Source organism: Cornus florida, unplaced genomic scaffold (assembly GCF_030987335.1).
Source record: "Cornus florida cultivar Cherokee Brave unplaced genomic scaffold, ASM3098733v1 CherokeeBrave_3.0.0_Hap2_Chr06, whole genome shotgun sequence".
Lineage (NCBI taxonomy): Eukaryota > Viridiplantae > Streptophyta > Magnoliopsida > Cornales > Cornaceae > Cornus > Cornus florida.
Genome location: NW_026775576.1, coordinates 33,600,534 through 33,609,921, shown reverse-complemented (window position 1 = coordinate 33,609,921; position 9,388 = coordinate 33,600,534).

The window sequence follows — 9,388 nt, the reverse complement described above, 5'->3', positions numbered from 1 at the left end:
AAAAATGAAAATAAAAATATTAAAAAGGTAAGCAAAATATGTTACGTATATAATTTATGTATATGTTTATTAAATAAATAAATTATACATATTCCATTATTTATTAATGGATTATCCAATAATATTTAAGTTACCATAATATTATAAAGTAACTTAAAATATAACACGCATCAAATCTATGTATATTTTTATTATTTAAATAAACATATACATCAGATTAAATATTACTATCCAAATTACCATAAAAGTAATTAATAAATTACTTTCTCTTATATATATATATATTAAAAAGGTAAGTAAAATATGTTACATATATTATTTATGTATATGTTTATTAAATAAATAAATTATATACATTCCATTATTTATTAATGGATTATCCAATAATACTTAAGTTATCATAATATTATAAAGTAACTTAAAACATAACACGTATTAAATCTATGTATATTTTTATTATTTAAATATAAAACATATACAGCAGATTAAATATTACTACCCAAGTTACCATAAAAATAATTAATAAATTACTTTCCTTTTTATATATGTATATAATATATATCTATATATATACATACATTATCCATAGGTAATAATCCATACACATCCAACCTCCTATCCAAGTAGTCCATGAGACCCAATTGGTTGGCCCATTACTACTAACCATAACCATAAAAGAAAAATAAAATAAAATAATAAAAGAAAAGAAAATATTTAATTTACAATTAAAACAAATAAATAAATACCGAGACTATCCTTTTAAAATTAGGGGTATTACATCAATCTAAGGAAAAGAGTCTCGGAAATCATTCCAGAGCACTCGAGACGACATCAAGTGATGAAAAACCGAACCCAAAAAGGAAAAGACAACGGAAAAAAAAAATATCCATTAAAATCTCAGAGAAAAAAAAAAAAAAAAAAAAAAAAAAAAAAAAGAAGAAAAAAAACCGGGTCATTACAACCTTCCCACCTTAAAGGGATTTCGTCTCCGAAATCCAGCCCCACCAAAACAAAAAGGCGAAACCAGGATAACGACGGAGTACATCTCTGAGTATCCCTCACAACATGCTACGAAAGCAATCACAAAACTGAAGACAACGTACAACCCCATGTTATTCGCACCCACGTGCTCATGACAGGACAACCCCTTAAAAGAAAAGTGATCACATGGCCACACCACAAGTCGAAACTCACACACAGAACTTAAAGCCAGACTAGGGAACGGAAGACAACAATCGAAATCACCCCTCCTGACGAACCATCATAAGGAGCGAAAAATAACCACCAACAGAACTCCAAGATATCCATGAATCAAATCAAAGTACTAAACAAAGACGACATGGCAGTACGAATAGCGACCAGAACCCGCCCACGATGTACTCAAATATGTGGTAGCAAAGACAATTCCTAGTGCCCGCCTACACTTACTCATCAGTAAGGTAGCATCGACGGCAACTAGCACCCGCCCACAGCACACAACTTATACGGTAGCATGACAGTATAAGGTACCAATTCATAACCTGCCCCCACTAGGTCTACCCATCAAACCTCTCGATACAAATGACGTCAATGTCAAAAATGACCATTATCAAAAGCATTATGGAAACCAACATTTTGTGAGAGTTGAGATATGGTCCAAAGATGTCCGGCCGGACCATCCTGGCTAATCCCAAAACTCTGACAACAATGCCATAGGTACCGCTACGCTTAAGGCCTTAAATCCTCAATACAAAAAGACCAACAATTTTAACATCTCAAAACACTACTATCAACAACATCAATTATGAATCCAAAGTATGACAAGCAAAACAGCATCTCTAAAATCCCAGATATCATCCTAAAATAGATCAACTATAAGACTACTCACCGTAATCAAACATCGGATCAAAATCCCTATCACGGATAACTAGATCCTCGAAATACAAGTCTACGAAATGGCACACACACCAAAATCTTGACAACCAAGGTCATAGAACCAGTCTCTCAAAATCATACTTGACAACACCAAGCTAAATCAAAATTCCTCAATTTCAATCCATCCATAAACAACCACTGGAACTACGATTCCTCAAGGCCATGCCTAGTTATAACTAGGACGAGAAAACTCCACAAGCAAGCCATATCCAACAACGATCCTCCAAAACTCCTCCTAAGAGTCAACCACATCCAGGCCTCCAAAACTGGAACAAGTCTCCAAAAGACATTCTCAAAAGAGTATCGAGTTCACCTCACGAATCAAACAATCCTCAAAGATATGGACATAAGTCTACGTAAAATGATCTCACACCAATCAACTCACTTTAAGCACCACAACCATCAATAACCATGGCAAGAACTCCCCAAGGGAAGACACGAAAGAAAGGGGACCACTAGTCCTAAAAAGGACAACACCACGACTCTATCTCTGAAATGAAAGACAACAAGGTCAAAGACTTCACCCCCTACATGGAAATAAGTCGATCAAAATCTATTAAATCCTCACCAAGGACTCAAGACAACAACAATGATCCTCATGGACCAACCAACCCCAAAACAGTGCACAACACAACAGAGGGAAGAGACTCACTCCTTGTGAAGTCCCTAATACGAACCAACACAAAACCATTGTGGAAACCCGCATACAGACTACGTGCGACCAAGGGAAATGAATGGGAAAACCAAACCTGGAAGTCATGCATATGACAAGGAATGCAACTACCAGAAAGAAAATCTACTCACATAGATGAAAATCAAAAGTACATGTTGCACATCTCCACATAAACACAAAAGCATGTCATTAAAGCGCAGTAACAACATGGCATCTCGAAGCATATAAGAAAGGCATGCTATCGCCACACAACAAGAAGGCAAATGTGGATAGACCTCCACCTACTCATGCATCACAATATCATAAATCATACTACTAACATGGTAGTAAATAAAACTATAGAAGATAAAAATGATGCAACAATGAACCCTATGGACATCGTGTCCTAGAGTGTCTAAGAAAAAGAAAAGGACAATTCCTAGTCATAAACTGTCTTAAAAAATCAATGCGACAACACCCGTCTCAAAACAAACGCGAGCCTTTACCACAATGGTAAGACTCTAACAATCCATCTCTGAATCAAGTTTCTTAACCCGATCGCAGACGGAAACAAAAAAAATACATTGTAAAATGCCTAGAATGCCCCCAAGAAAATCAGGTCAAGAGGAAAAAAACTAATCCGAGCTACTGCCCAAGTTTTAGAAATAAGGCTTCGGGATGTTTTTAAATTGTCTAAATTGAAAATGCAATCTTAAAATGCACCCACAAGACCTCCGGAAATTTTGGATCGGTCATGACGATTTTCAAAAAAAAGTCAATGAATAGTACCAACTACATTTGTACTAAAAATTTGCAAAACCTGGCAGCAAGGATTTTTCGGAAAAATATTGATTTTTGAGGGCCAAAATGATATTTTTTGGAAAAACACAAAGAATAAACCCCCTTCAAAATTGAGTTTTCTATGTGAATAGCGAGGAAAAATGAAAAAAAATGCATTATGAAATACCCAAAATGCCCCTGGAACAGAATAGGGTAAAACTCCCTAAAAATGCTACTTAAAGTTTTTGTTTCATCAAGGAAGGTATTGTTTGCCAAAGTGAGCATGCAAGTGTATGTAATATGATAAAATAGATGTGCTACAATGGCCTATGGCCTCATTGCAATACATTTACAACATTTGACATGTCAAACCTCCAACTTAGAAAAATTACATTTCATAGACAAATCATGAACATGCTAACACTTGCATGTGAACAAGAATGCTTCTAAAGAAGCTCAACTCAGCAAATCACCAAGCAATTGCAATCTCCAATCTTGTACCCTGTACCTGAAATATGCCCCAGTATCGTAGGGGTGAGTAACATAAAGCTACTCGTAGGAAATGAGCATGCATCGACCTACGTTTTACAAGTGTACATGATTTAATCATTGTGGTTCATTCCACCTAACGTCTATGTCAAAGGTGAGACTCGGGGAGCATCCTAGCTACCTAAGATCATTTCTAGCATAAAACACATCCTTTATGCAATTTCAACAACACAAGAGCATGCTACACATAGCAACAAACATAGATTCTCAAAGTCATCAATTTGAAATCTAAAGAACGAAAACGACATAAGTGATCATGCCACCTAACGTCTATGTTCCAAATGAATCTATAGGATCATTCCTAATTTACATTTGAACAACACAACATGAATATACTTGACAACATCTAAAGCTTATAATGATTCATCAAAATCATAAAATAAGAATGTACTTAACAACATTAAAAGTTCACAGTGATTTATTAAAAATCATAAACATGAATGTACTTAACAACATTAAAATGATTTATTAAAATCATAAAACATGGATGTACTTGGCAACATCAACATCTACAAAGATCATAAAACATGGATGTACTTAACAACATCAAAATCGCCGATAGCCAAAACCACAAGTCACAATATAAACATGATTGCTAACTTAGAATTGAATGCGAATATAAATAATAGAAGACTTGGACATCTAGACTTAGAATTCTGCAGAGATCAATGGTTGTTTCGGGCACTAACCCGCAGGGAAAACCACCCTAAGTGCGCACTATCTCAATTGGGGAGAACTCATACCTCCCGCACTAAAGCCAAACTTTAGTGCACTCCATTTCCCTACTAATCATCTTTAATTAACCCACCAAACCATCTTTGATCATTAGACCTACTAATCCAACGTTGATTTCCAAGCTAATACACTCCATTTCCCTTGGGACGATCCCTACTCACCCTAGCTATATTTATAGTTAGAAGTGGTAGTGGGCAATCTCTAAATTTAAACTTGGTCACATTACACATCATCTCATTTTGGTTGCTTCAGTATTAACCACACCAAGTTTTGGCACCATTGCCAGGGAATTTAGCAACGGCGTATTTTGGAAATCAATTAGGAATTAGTACTATTTTGATCTTGTCTTTATTTTTGTTCTATTTTGGTTACTTATTGTGTTTGTTCTTGAATGGCTAAGTGAATTGAGCCAAGAGAGTGAAGCAAAGGGAAATTCAAAAAGAAGCAAGCCAAGCAAAGCTAAGCAAAAGTATAAAAAAGCTTAAAATAAAAAAAATTGCAAAACAAAGCAAGGCAAAGAAAGAAAAAAAAATTAAAAATTAAATTCAAGTTGTTTAAGGACCCTTTGTGAGCTTTTCTAAACTCTTTCTTTAGTTAAATCGTCGGCTCGCGTGAAGGCAAGTCTTTAAATTGTTAGATAAATCGTGAGCCCGCGTGGAGGCTATTTACTTTTCTTGCATATTTTTCAAAGCATGGGAGTATAGGATAAATATATGTAGAGGATTGTTGATTGATTTGTTAAGGAGGAGAAGTGTTTGCTATATACTTGTTGTTTATTTGTTGTTTATTTTGACAATGCATGTATGGTCGTAGATCATTGAATCCTACTCTTGTCCAACTTAATTTGAATCTTGAATCCATTATTCGCAATCCTAGGGGAAGGGGTAGTTTTCGTCATTCCATTTCATTAATGGAAGACATCAATGGGGACCATGTGGAGGACCTTGATCACATCGACCAACAAGGTATCCTCTACCCTAATGTGCATCATGACAACATTCGAGTACCATTAGGCATGCCAAGACCTTTCATTCCACAATAACAACAACAAAATCATGTCCCATTGGGAATGCCTCGGCCAATTTTTGTTCCACCACAACCTCCCATTATTCAAGGCAATCAAGATGCTCGTATAGTGCCACCGGTTGTAAATCCCCCTCTTGCTTTGAGAGATCATTATGTGACAAATGAGTACAATGCACCTACATGCATTCAAGTACCCCCATTTAGAGCACATCACTATTAAATCAAACCACAAACTATTCAAATGCTTCCCAATTATCATGGACTTCTAAGTGAAGAACCCTACAAGCATTTAGATGAGTTTCTTGAAGTGTGTTCTACCGTGAAATATACGAACATGCCGGAAGAGGTTTTGTGATTAAAACTCTTTCCTTTCACCCTTAAAGATAAGGCAAAATATTGGTTCAACAATCTAAGACCTTTTTCAATAACTATTTGGGCAGAAATGTAACAAAAGTTCTTGAAAAAGTATTATCCAGTTTCAAAGACCAATGCAATGAGAACCTCAATTCGAGAGTTTTCTCAAGGGGAAGGGGAGATGTTCTACGAGGCATGGGAGCGCCTAAATGACTTGCTTAGGAAGTTTCCACATCACGACATTCCTAAATGGCAATTAGTACAATTTTTCTTTGAAAGTTTGTCGGATAATCATAAAGGAATGGTAGATACTTTCATGGGTGGTTCATATCTTGATAGGCATGAGGATGATGTACGGCGTCTTTATGAGAGCATGAGTGAGAATTCAATACATCGATCCTTGTCTTCCAAAAATGGTAGAAACATAGGTGGATGGAAGAATGTTGGCTTGTATCAAGTTGACAATTCCAATGACATAGCCGCCGAAGTCAAGTCTTTATCTCAAATGTTTGATCAATTTTTTATTAACCAAAATTCGGTGAATCAAGTGTCTTCCTCCCTTAACCATTCTCATCATAATTCCAATGAAGCTTGCATGACTTGTTCTAGTGTCTTACATTCTACTTCCAATTATCCCCATGGACATGTGCAAAGTGAGAACCATGAACAAGTGAATGCCGCATTTGTCAACCAAGGGAATAATCCCTATGGCACTCACTACAATCCCGGGTGGAGGAACCATCCAAACTTCTCATGAAAAAGCCAAGGGGAAGGTCAAACCCTCCCCCAAAGTGGTTTTCAAGGCAAGTATATTCCGTCCCCAATGCAAAACTAAGGTTCCCAAGGTTACAGATCATCATATCAATCATCACATGGAAACCAATTTTCAAATACTCACTTTCCAAATCAATCTTCATATTCTTAAGGGAATTTTAGGAGTCCCGCTTTTGAGGATAAAGTCTTGACTGCTTTGGGTACTTTAGAGGCAAACACCCAATTACTTCATTCTCATTCTCAATCCATTATGAAGTTAGAAACCCAAGTCGGGCAAATATCTAGTACCTTGAATGCTAGGGAAAAGGGGAAAATGCCTTTAAATCCACCACCCAAGCAATAATTTGTTGTGGAGACCAATTCCTCTTCGGAAGGTCACACAATTGAACATATCAATGCAGTGACAACCTTGAGAAGTGGAAGAATTGTAGATAATCAAGTTGGTATTCAAAATGAAGATAGTGAACCGGTACAACCAAAAGTTGACACTCGTCCCATCTCACATCTTATTCCTCCTTCATTGCATATGCATGACCCCTTTGTTGAGAAAGATTTGCAAAATGATTTGAAAAATTCTTGTATTAAAAATACTTCCAAAAAGGATTTTGAAAAAGTTTTTGAGCCAAAGGTTCCATTTTCAGATGCCTTAAAAGGATCCAATTCTCTTGAAAAGCAACAAAGCAAAGTTAATGAGATAATAGAAGTGCTTAGACAAGTGAAGATCAATCTTCCTCTCTTGGATGCAACTAGAAAAATTCCAGCGTATGCCAAATTCTTGAAAAATCTTTGCACCCTAAAGAGGAAGAACAAGAGCTAAGCACCAAAAATAGTTGTTTTGACCGAGCAAGTAAGCTCCATTTTGTAACATAACACACTTCCAAAATTCAATGACCCCAGTTCACCTATTACTTCTTGCATTATTGGTGACCATGTCATTAACCGGGCTCTTCTTGATTAAGGAGCAAGTGTAAACCTTCTTCCATATTCGATGTATGTTCAATTAGGCTTAGGGGACTTAAAACTGACGTCGGCAGTTTTGTAACTGGCCGACTGATCCATCAAAAAGCCCCGGGGTATCATTGAGGATGTGTTGATCAGAATTGATAAATTCTTCTTCTCGGTCAATTTCATAGTCATAGACATGAAACCGGTCGTAAATCCCAAGAGCCAAATTCCTATTATCCTTGGCCGTCCTTTCTTGGCAACCACTAATGCTAACATAAATTGCAGGACGGGGACAATGAAAATTTCATTTGGGCATATGAAGGTGAAGTTGAACATATTCAATCCAACCCCTAATTCCATGGATAAGCACGAAGAAGTATATGTTGTTAAAAAATGCCTTGAAAGTGAATTTAAAAAAACTGAGTCTTTGTGTGATGTTGAAACTTCCAATGGTTTGTTTTTCAAAAAGACTTCAAGGACAAAAAAATTCAAATTAAGTGTTGCAAGGGCATGGAGCCCAAGAATTACTTTGATCAAGGACTGTCAATTCCTTTTGAATAAAATCTAATAAGTTCCCTAGGGAATAGTTTGTTGGGTGGGGTTCAAAGTTCTTTTCGCCCTATTAAGGAGGGGATACATAACAAGATTTTTGATCCGGGCTAAAAAAGCCCAACATCTTGCTAGAGACGTTAAACACTAGTGGTTCGTAGGGTTCATAACCCTATTCCTCCCTCATTTCTATTTTTACATTCATTTCTTGCGTCGTCTAGATATATTCTGGGTTCATAAACATTGTTAGAGATTTTGATAAAGAATACATGCACTTTTATCTTTGAATTAGGCATTTAGTGCATATTCGATCGATCACAAAATAAGTTCGATCGATCGAACACTGTCTCTACATATTCCCATCTCTCAGTTCCATCGTGCGAAAACTCTCTGCATATTTCATCTCTATGTATCGTGCAAACTTTTCATCAAATCAATCCAAGTATTCTCGATCGATCTAGTTCTCCCTTGGATCGATCTCAATTCTATACTTAGAAAAAATTTTGAAACTCTGAAAATTCACCTCTTTGTGTATCGTTCGAAGATTTCTGCAGGTTTTAACCTATTGGATCGATCGAATATCGATCAATCCATCTTCGATCGATCTGTGTGCATCCATTTGACTTTAACTTTTTAATTTTCAAATTTCAAAATTTGAATTTTATTTAATTAAAATAAATATATATATATATTCCAAAAATTCTAATTTTATGACATTTGGAGTCTTTTCAAAAAAATGGGTGAAAACTCAATGCATAGATCTTCATCTTCTCGGGGAGGTAGTAATTCAATTAGGGGAGGGAAGAAAAATTCAAATCCATGTCAAATAGATAGTTCCACTGGGATTGTCGCAGAGGTAAAAACTCTTACTCAAAGGTTTGATCAATTCCTTTTGAGTCAAAACCTGACAAATCAATCATCTTCTTCTCCTCATCATCAAAATAAGATGTTCATGACTTGTTCTAGCTTTGCTCACAATACTTCTAATTGTCCTTTTGGACATGTTTTTCCAAGTGAGTCTTATGAGCAAGTCAATCCTACCTTCACTTATCCAGGGAACAACCCCTACTCCAATTCATACAATCCGGGATGAAGGAATCATCTAAATTT